This window comes from Macaca thibetana, chromosome 8, assembly GCF_024542745.1.
Source record: "Macaca thibetana thibetana isolate TM-01 chromosome 8, ASM2454274v1, whole genome shotgun sequence".
Classification (NCBI taxonomy): Eukaryota; Metazoa; Chordata; class Mammalia; order Primates; family Cercopithecidae; genus Macaca; species Macaca thibetana.
The window spans coordinates 101,699,659-101,710,931 of record NC_065585.1 but is presented as its reverse complement, the minus strand read 5'-3'; the positions used below and the strand labels follow the sequence as shown (position 1 = coordinate 101,710,931).

General features: G+C 45.0%; 1 protein-coding gene across 3 annotated transcripts in view; it reads left to right on the top strand.

The window, feature by feature from the left end:
• Nucleotides 1–11,273, top strand: part of GPAT4 (glycerol-3-phosphate acyltransferase 4) — a 46,484-nt gene that overhangs the window by 6,935 nt on the left and 28,276 nt on the right. For 2 of the 3 annotated variants that reach the window (XM_050800412.1, XM_050800410.1), the window contains exon 1: nt 4,353–4,508. The exons of the other annotated variant lie outside the window; for it this stretch is intronic. The gene's annotated coding sequence lies outside the window, so the exon portion shown is untranslated. Of the gene's footprint in view, nt 1–4,352; nt 4,509–11,273 lie in introns of those variants that run through there. 3 annotated transcript variants of the gene reach the window in all.

Below are 11,273 nucleotides of genomic sequence, written 5' to 3'. Positions count from 1 at the left end.
ATGCATATAATCCCAGCACTTTAGGAGGCTGAAGTGGGTGGATAACTTGAGGTCAGGAGTTCGAGACCAGCCTGATCAACATGGTGAAACCCCATCTCTACTAAAAATAAAACAACAGCAACAAAAAATTAGCCAGGCATGGTAGCGCCCACCTGTAATCCCAGCTATTTTGGAGGCTGAGACAGGAGAGTCTCTTGAACCTGGGAGACGGAGGTTGCAGTGAGCCAAGATCATGCCATTGCACTCCAGCCTGGGAAACGAGCAAAAACTCCGTCTCAAAATAAATACATACATACATACAATGGAATATTAGCCCTAAAAAAAAGGAAACTCTGACACATGCTACAACATGGATGAATCTGGAGGACACCGTGCTAAGTGAGATAAGCCAGCCACAAAAAGGCAAATTCTGACTATTTATATGAGGTATAGTACTCAAACTCCCATTAGAAGAACGTAGAGTGGTAGAATGGTTTTTATTGGGGTTAGAGAGAAGAGAAATGATTTTTGTGTGTGTGTGGGTATACAATGTGAATTTTTTAAGATGAAAAATTTCTTTCTTTCTTTCATTTTTGTAGAGATTGGGTTCCCCCATGTTTCCCAGGCTTGGTCTTGAACTCCTGGGCTCGAGCAATCCACTTGCCTCAGCTTCCCAAATAACCAGAATTACAGGCATTAGATACCACCCCCAGCCTTGATGAAAAATTTCTGAAGATTCACAATAATGCGAATATATTTAACACCACTGCACTGTACACTTAGAAATGATTAAGATGGGCCAGGCCCAGTGGCTCATGTCTGTAATCCCGGCACTTTGGGAGGCCAAGGTGGGTGGATCACGTAAGGTCAGGAGTTTGAGAGCAGCCTGCCCAATATGGTGAAACCCCATCTCCACTAAAAATACAAAAATTATCTGGGTGTGGTGGCACGCACCTGTAGTCCTAGCTACTCGGGAGGCTGAGGCAGAAGAATCGCTTGAACCAGGAGGCAGAGGTTGCAGTGAGCCGAGATTGCACCACTGTACTCCAGTCTGGGCAACAGAGTGAAACTCTGTCAAAAAAAAAAAAAAAAAAAAAGAACTGCTTAAGATGGTGTAATAAATTTTAGGTTTTACCGTAATTTAAAACATTTTTTAAAAATAATATTTCTTTTGCTTTCTTTGGCTTTTTCTTTTGGTGCTTGGAAATGAGCATTGATGTTGCTGATTGTGCAGTCAACAGTTACAGATTCACCTCTTAATGAATGGCAAAGTCTTCGTAGAGGTTAAGGTTGACTTTGGAAGAAAGATAAGTTGTACAGCACAGGCATGGTATTCTCCTGGGAAAAGGAGTCCTTCCTAGGCTCACAGCACTGTGCACCATGTACAGAGCAAACACGCATTTTGGGGAAATGCCCTCATACTATGAATGAATTCAAAGTTAGTATGGGGTAGGATCTAAATCTTGTGATCTCTTTCTTCTAAAGGACTACCTTTCATCAGGTTTTAAAAATTACTCCTATAGTTTCTGTAGTATGAGTTTTTTCATTCTAGAATGTGAAAATACTGCCAACAATAACCTAAGGACAGCCCATATTCACAGCGACAAGAAGTTCAGTGTTGGCTATAAGCTCGGTCATGCTATGGGCAGGAGGCCTTCTCTAAAGCTAGGTCTGCTTTGTGTCAAGCATTTCAAGCATGACTTGCTTGTTTCATCTGCTCCATTTATATTCCTTGTACCTAGAAACGAATGTGATAAAAGTTTTGGTGCCTACAGGAACTATATTTACCCAGTTCATGTTGGCTTCCCGCTCAGAGGGAAGTCTGATTGCCTTCCTGCACTTCAGAAGTTTAGAGAATGTGCCAGTGAATGTGCACACTCACAAGGTGTGTGTGTATCAGTGTCAATACCCAACAATTGAGCCTACTATTTGCTTGGGCAAAGAATCAATCAACACCATTTTCTCTTGAGCTTCTAATACGTGTGAAATATTTGAAGATTTCAATATTGTGTACAAAGAACTAGTAGATGTGAGAATTGTGACAAAATATCATGAGAACACAAACAGAGTAGAGCAGATGAGTGGGCTACTTCCAAGAGTGGTTCTGGGGGCAGAAAACGAGACCAGGCATAAGACTCCAAAGAGCAGCTGAGATCCTAGTGGCCACTTTAAATCCCTATTCCTAGCACTGTGGAGAACACAAAAATGTATGATGTCTGGTTTCTCTCTTTTTTTTTTTTTTTTTTTGAGGTGGATTCTCCCTCTGTCGCCCAGGCTGGAGTGCAGTGGTGAGATCTCAGCTCACTGCTACTTCCGCCTCCCAGGTTCAAGCGATTCTCCTGCATCAGCCTCCCCAGTAGCTGGGATTACAGGTGTGCACCACCACGCCCGGCTAATTTTTGTATTTTTAGTAAAGACGGGGTTTCACTAAATTAATGCCTGACCTCGTGATCCGCCCGCCTTGGCCTCCCTAAGTGCTGGGATTACAGGCGTGAGCCACGGCGCCCGGTAGTTTCTTCTCTTACGGAGTTTTTTTTTTTTTTTTTTTTTTTTTTTTTTTTGAGACGGAGTCTTGCTCTGTCGCCCAGGCTGGAGTGCAGTGGCGCGATCCCGGCTCACTGCAAGCTCTGTCTCCCGGGTTCATGCCATTCTCCTGCCTCAGCCTCCCGAGTAGCTGGGACTACAGGCACCCACCACCGCGCCCGGCTACTTTTTTGTATTTTCAGTAGAGATGGGGTTTTACGGTGGTCTCGATCTCCTGACCTCGTGATTCGCCCACCTCGGCCTCCCAAAGTGCTGAGATTACAGGCGTGAGCCACCGCGCCCGGCCCTCTTATGGAATTTAATGTAGTTGAAGATTAGACATGGCCATGCATTACTCAATCTTGAATTGGGATCCCCAAAAAAGCTGGGCAAGTAACAAGGGCTCAATGAATGGATAAGTGATTGAGTTAATAAATATGTGATCAGTTCCAAATGGGTAACATTTAGTTATATTTGGTGGAGATGAGTAGTCCAGTGTTTTGGAGCAAAGTGGTTATTCTTTTCTTTCTTTCTTTCTTTCTTTTTTTGAGATAGGGTCTCGCTCTGTCACCCAGGCTAGAGTACAGTGCCACAATCTCAGTTCACTGCAACATCTGTCTCCTGGGTTCATGCAATTCTCCTGTCTCAGCCTCCGTAGTAGCCGGGATTACAGGTGCGAGCCACCAGCCCCGGCTAAGTTTTGTATTTTTAGTAGAGACGGGGTTTCACCATGTTGGCCAGGCTGGTCTCAAACTCCTGGCTTCAAGTGATCTGCCCGCCTCTGCCTCTCAAAGTGCTGGGATCACAGGCGTGAGCTACCTGCGCCCCGCTCCCCCCACTCTTTTTTTTAATTTTAAAAATTTTTGTAGAAGTGGGGGTCTCATTATGTCGCCCCGGCTAGTCTCAAACTCCTGGCCTCAAGAGATCCTCCTGCCTTGGCCTCCCAAAACGCTGGGATTACCGGCATGAACTACCATACCCTGCCCATTATTTTTACAGAGATTTTGAGGTCTAAGAATGTGGACTTTACCCTAAAGATTTCATTATCAGATTATGCATTTAGCATGGAATGACAATCTGACAGCAGTGTACAGCGTAAACCGGCGGAGAGGGCTTGGCACTAAAGGCAAACTGTCTTTTCAGAACAGGAAAGAGAAAGGTAATATATATTTTAAAGAGGTCCAATATTAGGGGAGATAATAAGCTTGGGTTAGGCGTGTGAAATCAGAAGATATGCTAAGAAACTCCAGCAGGCACCAGCTGGACTTGAGTAGAGACAGCAGGTCCAAGTGGAGGTGGAAGTTGGCAAGTTGCATCTGCCAGGGAGGGCAAAGGTGGCCCACACCCACTCCTGGAGCACCTTGCTTGAGAAGCAAGGCAGACAAGATTAAGGGATGCTGCTGGTGATGACGGTGGTCGTGGTGATGATGGGGGTGATGGTGCTGGCAGCTAACAGATCTTGAGCGTACCAGGCCCTGAGCTCAGTCCTCTACGGGCAGAGTGTCGCTGCACACGGACAGCAGCCCCAAGAAGACAATGTGATTTCGTGACTCTAGCCTCTTCCCGCGGTGCAGGGTTGATTTCACCCTCTCCGGAACGCACGTGCGAACCTCCAGGTAGGGAGCCAGTATCGGGTCCTGACGCAGGGAAGCGCTCTGCTTATCTGACAGGGACGCGCCAGCGGAGGGGCGGCCAGGGCCCGGCCTCTCCCGCTCCCGCCCCGCCCCGGGCAGTGGCCCCTCGTCCGCCAGGGGGCGACTCCTCGCTTCCCGGGCGCGCCCACCCCGCGGGCCCGGCCACGCGGCACCCGCCTCTTCCTAGGCCCCCGCCCTGCCGGCCCGCGCGCGCCCGGCGGGAGCGCGCGGGGCGGTGGGCGCAAGGTCACGTTGGGCGGCGTAGACAAAGGCGGGCGCGCGCACGTCCTGACGCAGCTTGGGCCCGCGGCGTTGGCAAGGGCGGGAGGGAGCGGTCGCGGCGGGATTTGGAGCTGCTGAGCTTCGCGGTCGGTAAGTAGGAAAGAGCTGGCCCCTTCCTTCAAAGTCCCCGGCCTCCGGGGAGCCTAGAGCGGGACGAGGAGGCCGGGTTCGGGCGGCCGCGCGGGGCCTGCGGTCTGGGACGCCCCGGCGACGCCGCGCCGGCGTCAGGAGGCACCATCGCGGCGCCCCGGGGATCCCCGGCGGGTGGAGCGGGTGCCCCCCGTCCCCGATGGAACGGTCCGCGCCCGCCCCGAGCCCCGGTTGCCCGCCTCTCCGCTCCCCTGCCCTCCGAGCCCGTTTCCTCGGAGCCCCGCGCCTCCCCCGAGTCCCAGGTGTCCGCAGCCCTCCCGCCCCGGGAGTCCGGGGATGTGGGTGGCGAGAGCTGCAGGGCGTTGGAGCGCCAGGAAGCGCCTTCCCCTGTCATTCCCCTTCCTGTGTTCTCTGGTTGCCCTGAGATGCTTGTCTTTCCCCTCTCTTTCACCAAATGCATGCTCCCATTTTTCTTTCTTTAGGATTTCTTAACTCGCGAAATCCCTTGTCTTTCCTTTTTTATTTCAGCGCCCTCCGAGGCATCCTCCTCTCACTGGGGCTTGTTTATTTCCTCGCTTTCCATGTCACAGAAGGCTGAAGTTTAGCTCTTCAGAAGTGCGGAAAATAGCTTATAGGAGACATACGGTGTAGCACAATGGAAATGAGTTCCATCCTCTGCCAAGTATCACCATGAATCTTCTCATTGATAACCTTGAGGTTATTTGAGGAATTTTGGTTCTGGTTCGTTTTCCTTAATTTTGGCTGAGCTTTGAGGAGTTCTGATTAGTTTCATGTCTTGTAGATTCTATTTCAATCCAAGGGAAATGGTGTGAAGAGCAGTTATACCATACCAAAGTCTGCAGACAAAATCCTGTAATAATGCCAATCGAGTATACTTCTTTCTCTTTGAAAGAGATGTTTTTTTTTTTTTTTTTTTTTTTTTTTTTTTTTTTTTTTTTTTTAAACTTTGTATTTTGGAGAATTTCAGACACAGGAAAATAGATGGAATAGGGAACCAGCATGTACTTTGTACTTGGTCTGGCCTCCTCAGCCACTTAACTGTGGCTATTCCTGTTCCATCCACACCCCACACATTTCCCCTCCCGTTGTCTCAGGGAGAACTTGATGCAAGGTGAGTCTGTCAAAAGTAGCTTCAGTTCCATAATGAAAACCACCCTACGAAGTCATACTTTTTGTTTTGGAACACAGGCCACTCTTATGAGGTCTTAAGAAACACACAATAGAGTTGAAGAAAGAGCACAGCAAAAGGTATCTTAACATGATCGAACAGGTTAAAAGAAAAAGTATGGCCGGGCGCGATGGCTCACGCCGGTAATTCCAGCACTTTGGGAGGCTGAGGCGGGCGGATCACCCTAAGGTCAGGAGTTCAAGACCAGCCTGGCCAACATGGTGAAACCCCGCCTATACTAAAAATACAAAAAATAGCCGGGCGTGGTGGCGAGTGCCTGTAATCCCAGCTAGTTGGGAGGCTGAGGCAGGAGAATCGCTTGAACTTGGGAGGCAGAGGTTGCAGTGAGCCGAAATTGGGCCGCTGCACTCCAGCCTGGGCGACAGAACGAGACTCGTCTCAAAAAAAGAAAAAAAGTATTTCAGATCTGGATGAGAACATTTGGAATGTCCTGTCCAATGTTTTCATTTTTTCTGAGCCCTTGGAGGTCCAGAGGCTGGAAATCCCGCCTCTGCCTCCAGGCTGCGGTTCCACTGACCCATACTGCTTGCCTTTAGGTTTGCCTTCAGGAAAGAGAAATGTGTAGGAGGGCTGTGGATGAAGACGCTTACATTCATGGAGGGTTTGGATAGGCAAACATGAGCTTTTCCACCAAATTCCAGAATTTTAAGAAATGCCTTAAATTATTTTTAAAAATCGACTTGGGACAGATGAGAAGTTCTGATAGTAGTTTTTAGGGAGCATGATAAAATTCTGACCTTAGAACTGGTATACCAGTTTGAGAATAAGAACAAGCTATAAACTATGTAGATAACATTCACAACTATTTAAGAAAGAGTTACTAAGGGAAACCAGAATGACTTGGGACTGTTACTCTTCTTTTTCTGAGAGAACAATAGAATCGTCTCAGAAAGCCTTTCATGCCATTAACAGATAAAAATCTGGGCTTCTTGGACCGTGGGTTAGACTTTCTTACAAAACCATAATATGCATTTCCTAGCAAAGTTTATGCTATTACGTTTCCTTATCTCAGCGAAGACTTGTGAATTCAGTACTTGTTCCTCAATTTTCCTACCCTTAAAATGGGGATATTCTACCTCTACAAGGAATGCTGGAAACAAGCAATTCCTCATGTTAGGGATCTTTGAGTTTTCATGGAAGTTTAGGTTAATTATATGATGATATAGTTGTCAACTTACTTTCAGAATGGATTTTTCTTTTGTGAGTTTGTGACCTAAATACAATAGTTGTCATGTTTGTCCAGTTTATGGAAGTACCACTGCAATAACAGCATTTGAGTGTCATGGTATATCATTACCCCTAAAGATAGAGGAGGGACGAGGAGGAGGAGACTGTTGTGTCTATTTTGTGTTTGGTGTGAGGAGTGCTGTGGCTAGTCTTTTCGGAGGCTAGCCTAACTTGCTGAGTGTTTTCTGCTAAAGAAAAATCCACTTTTCTTGTGTGTGCTTGTCACCAAAAGTTAGCTTGTATTCAAAACAAAACAAAACTCTGAGCTATCTGGAGGTTATTTTGCCCTGGTTAAACTTGAACTGTACTGCAGAATTTTTTGTTCGGGTAAAGTAAAACCTCATTACGGCATGTCATTTACTTCCTAATGTGTCATTGTGTTTACCGGGAAAACTTGACGGAATATCATCTGTTCCGTGTATCACTAAACCATGTAGTAGCGTACAGTATGATTAAGGCTTTTTAAGAGAATAGAATTTTAGAGTTAGAAGGAGCCTTCTAAGTGCTTAGAGTTTACCCTGAGTCCTTCAGTGTACTCTTTCACCTTTAAAACACATGCAGACACGTGCTCATGCCACACAAACACAGAGGCTCATCTAGGGCTCTCTTCATTTTGCCTTGTATAATCTTAGTATGTTTGGATCCCACCTCCAGTTAATTTGTAAGCTGAAGATCTGCCGTAATGGAAAAATACTTTGTAAAACAGGAGTGTAATACGTTTGCGCTTGACTTTTACCTATTTATTTTACGGAGATGGTCTTGATCTGTGGCCCAGGCTGGAGTGTAGTGGCATGATCAAGGATCACTGCACCCTCAACCTCCCTGGCTCAAACAGTCCTCCCGCCTCAGCTGCCCAAACGATTGGGATTACAGACATGAGCCACCACACCTGGCCTTTGTTGACTTTTCTGAATTTAAAAAAAAAAAAAAAGTCAGGAAACTTAAGGGAAGTTCAGTGATTTTTTTTTTTTTTTTTTTTTAATTTTTTTTTGAGGCTGAATCTCCCTCTGTCGCCCAGCCTGAAGTGCGGTGGTGAGATCTCGGCTCTGTGCAACCCTCCACCTCCTGAGCTCAGATGATTTTCCTACCTCAGCCTCCCGAGTAGCTGGGATTACAGGCGTGCGCCACCACGCCCAGTTAATTTTTGTATTTTTAGTAGAGACGGGGTTTCACCATGTTGGCCAGTCTGGTCTCAAACTCCTGACCTCAGGTGACTCACCTGCCTCAGTCTCCCAAACTGTTGGGATTACAGGCGTGAGACACTGCATGCGGCTGAAGCTGAATGATTTATTCAAGGACACATAGACCAGACAGTAAGAATTGTGCCTGGAACCTAAGAGTAGTCCTGGTTCCAGATCTAAGCCCTCTCTGCTGTACCATTTTCTTCTCGGAGAAATAGGGTGGGAAATTATATATATATGTGTGTATATATATATATATACACACACACGCACACATGTCTTTCTTTGCCAGTTGAAGATATGTTGTTATTATTATTATTATTATTATTTGAGATGGCAGTCTTGGTCTGTCACCCAGGCTGGAGTGCTGTGGTGGGATCTCAGCTCACAGCAGGCTCCGCCTCCCGGGTTCACACCATTCTCCTGCCTCAACCTAACAAGTAGCTGGGACTACAGGCGCCCGCCATGACACCCAGCTAATTTTTTTGTGTATTTTTAGTAGAGACGGGGTTTCACCATGTTAGCCAGGATGGTCTTGATCTCCTGACCTCGCGATCTGCCTGCCTCAGCCTCCCAAAGTGCTGGGATTACAGGCGTGAGCCACTGCGCCCGGCTGAAGGTATATTATTTTCAGAGTCTCCTTTAAAAATTTTTGATCAGTGCTGTCCCATAGAAATATTATATATGCTATATATACAATTTAAAATTTTATAGTGATGCTTTTTTAAAAAGCACAAGGAAATAGATTAGGTTGATTTAATCGTTCCACAAGGGGGGAGAGAGAGAGAGAGAGTGTGTGTGTGTGTGTGTGTGTGTGTGTATCTCAAAACATCACATTGTGCCCTATAAATATGTAAATGTATGTATCAATTTTGAAAAAATTGAGGAACAGTAATTTTACATATTTATAGTGTACAGTAGTATTTGCCCACGTGGATAGAACGTGTAATGATAAAATTAGAGGATTTAGGATATCCAGCACCTGAAACATACATCATCTCTTTGTGTTGGGAACATTTCAAATCTTCTACTTAACATTTGAAATTAAAATACACAAGAAACTGGCCCAACGTGGTGGCTCATACCTGTAACCCCAGCACTTTGGGAAGCCGAAGTGGATGGATCACTTGCGGTCAGGAGTTTGAAATCATCCTGGCCAACATGATGAAACCCCTTCTCTACTAAAAACACAAAACTAGCTGGGTGTGGTGGCCTGTGCCTGTAATCCCAGATATGAGGGAGGCTGAGGCATGAGAATTGCTTGAACCCAGGAGGCAGAGGATGCAGTGAGCAAAGATCGCGCCACTGCACTCCGGCACAGGCTACAGAATGAGACTATCTCAAAAATAAAAAATAAAAATAAAAATAAAAAAATATATATATATGTACAAGAAATTGTTAACTATAGTCATCCTACTTTGCTCTTGAATACTGGAACTCATTTGTTCCATGTAAGTTTTTTTTTTCTATCCATTAACCAAGCTCTCAACGTCCACCCTTCCCAGCCTCTGGTATCTATTATATTCTACTGTCTACCTCCATGACCTCATTTTTAGCTCCTACAAATGAAAGTCAATTTAAATTTAAAAAAAATAATTATAAAGTAAAAAGAAACAGGTGAAAATAATTTTAACAATATATTTTATTTAACTTAGTTTATCCAAAATATTACTTTAATCCATAATCAATATAAAAACTATTAATGGGATATTTTACATGCGTTTTTTCATACGAAGTCATAGAACTCCAGTGTGTATTTTACATTCACAGCACATTTCAAGTACTCCAAGGTCATACGTGGTTAGTGGCTGCTCTGTTGGACTGCAGAGAATCACTGTCAGTGGAACATGAAGGAACATTTTATTTTGCTTAGTAATGTTCAGGTCTGAGGTTAGAGTTTGTGGTTGTCATTGTTTTTTTCTTTCCTGTTTTAGTGATTTTTTTCTTTGCACAATTAGAAGTATTTTGAATTTGCAGAGAGATGAACAAAAAAGTCTGATGTCACAAATTTGTGCATTTGTGATGAAAAGCTTTCATTTTTTAAGACAAGAGTGTTGCTCTGTTGCTCAGGCTGGAGTGCAGTGGCACTATCAGGGCTCACTGCGGCCTCAGCCTCCTGGGCTCAGGTGATCCTCCCACGTAAGCCTCCCAAATAGCTGGGATTATAGGAATAAGCCACCATGCCTGCCTAATTTTTGGTTTTTTAGTAGAAATGGGGTCTCTCCTTGTTGGCCAGGCTGGTGTTGAACTGGCCTCAAGTGATCTGCCCGCCTCGGCCTCCCAGAGTGCTGGGATTACAGGTGCGAGCCACTGCGCCTGGCCAGTGATATGTCTAAATTTAAAAGACTGACCATATCAAGTATTGGTGAAGATGTGGAACAAGTGGGACTTCCTACGCTGCTAGTGGGAATACAAAATGGTACAACTCATTTTGGAATTTGTCATTCCACTCCTAGGTATTTACCCAAGAGAAATGAAGTATATGTCCATACAAAGACTTGTAGATAGCACCTTTATTTGTAATAGCCCCAAACTGGAACAATCTTAATGTCCATCAGTAGGGGAATGGATGAAGAAACTGTGATATATCCATATACTGCAATACAGCTCAGCAATCAAGAGAAAGAAACTGTTGACACATGCAGCAACGTGGATGGTTCTCAATATAATTATGCTGAGTGAAATAAACTGGATAAAAAGATTTTTTAAACAAGAAAAAGGCCAGGAAGTTGCTTCTAATTACATATACAGTACTCAGATGTCAAGAACTGGTATTGAAATGGAGCCATCAGAGCAGTGTTCAGGTCGAATAATGAATTGTCGTGGGTCTTAAAGCTCCAGCAAATCAAATTGTCCCATTAAAATATACTCTGTCTTTTTTGTTTTGTTTTCTATTTTTTGTTTTGCCAGCTTCAATAGATGGTTCCGTTACATTGGGGTGAACTTGGTACCAGTGCCAGTTCTAACTCAAGAAAGTTCTGGAGGGCATAATGATCTTAGATAAGACCAAGGCCCTGAACCTGACCATGTTCTATCTTCCCTGTGAGTTGAATCATCCTTTGGCTGGTTGGATCCTGGCTTTGTCTTGAGTGATTTATTTTATCCAGGATTGATGCCAACTGTGTGTGTTCTGGGTTTTCAGCACTT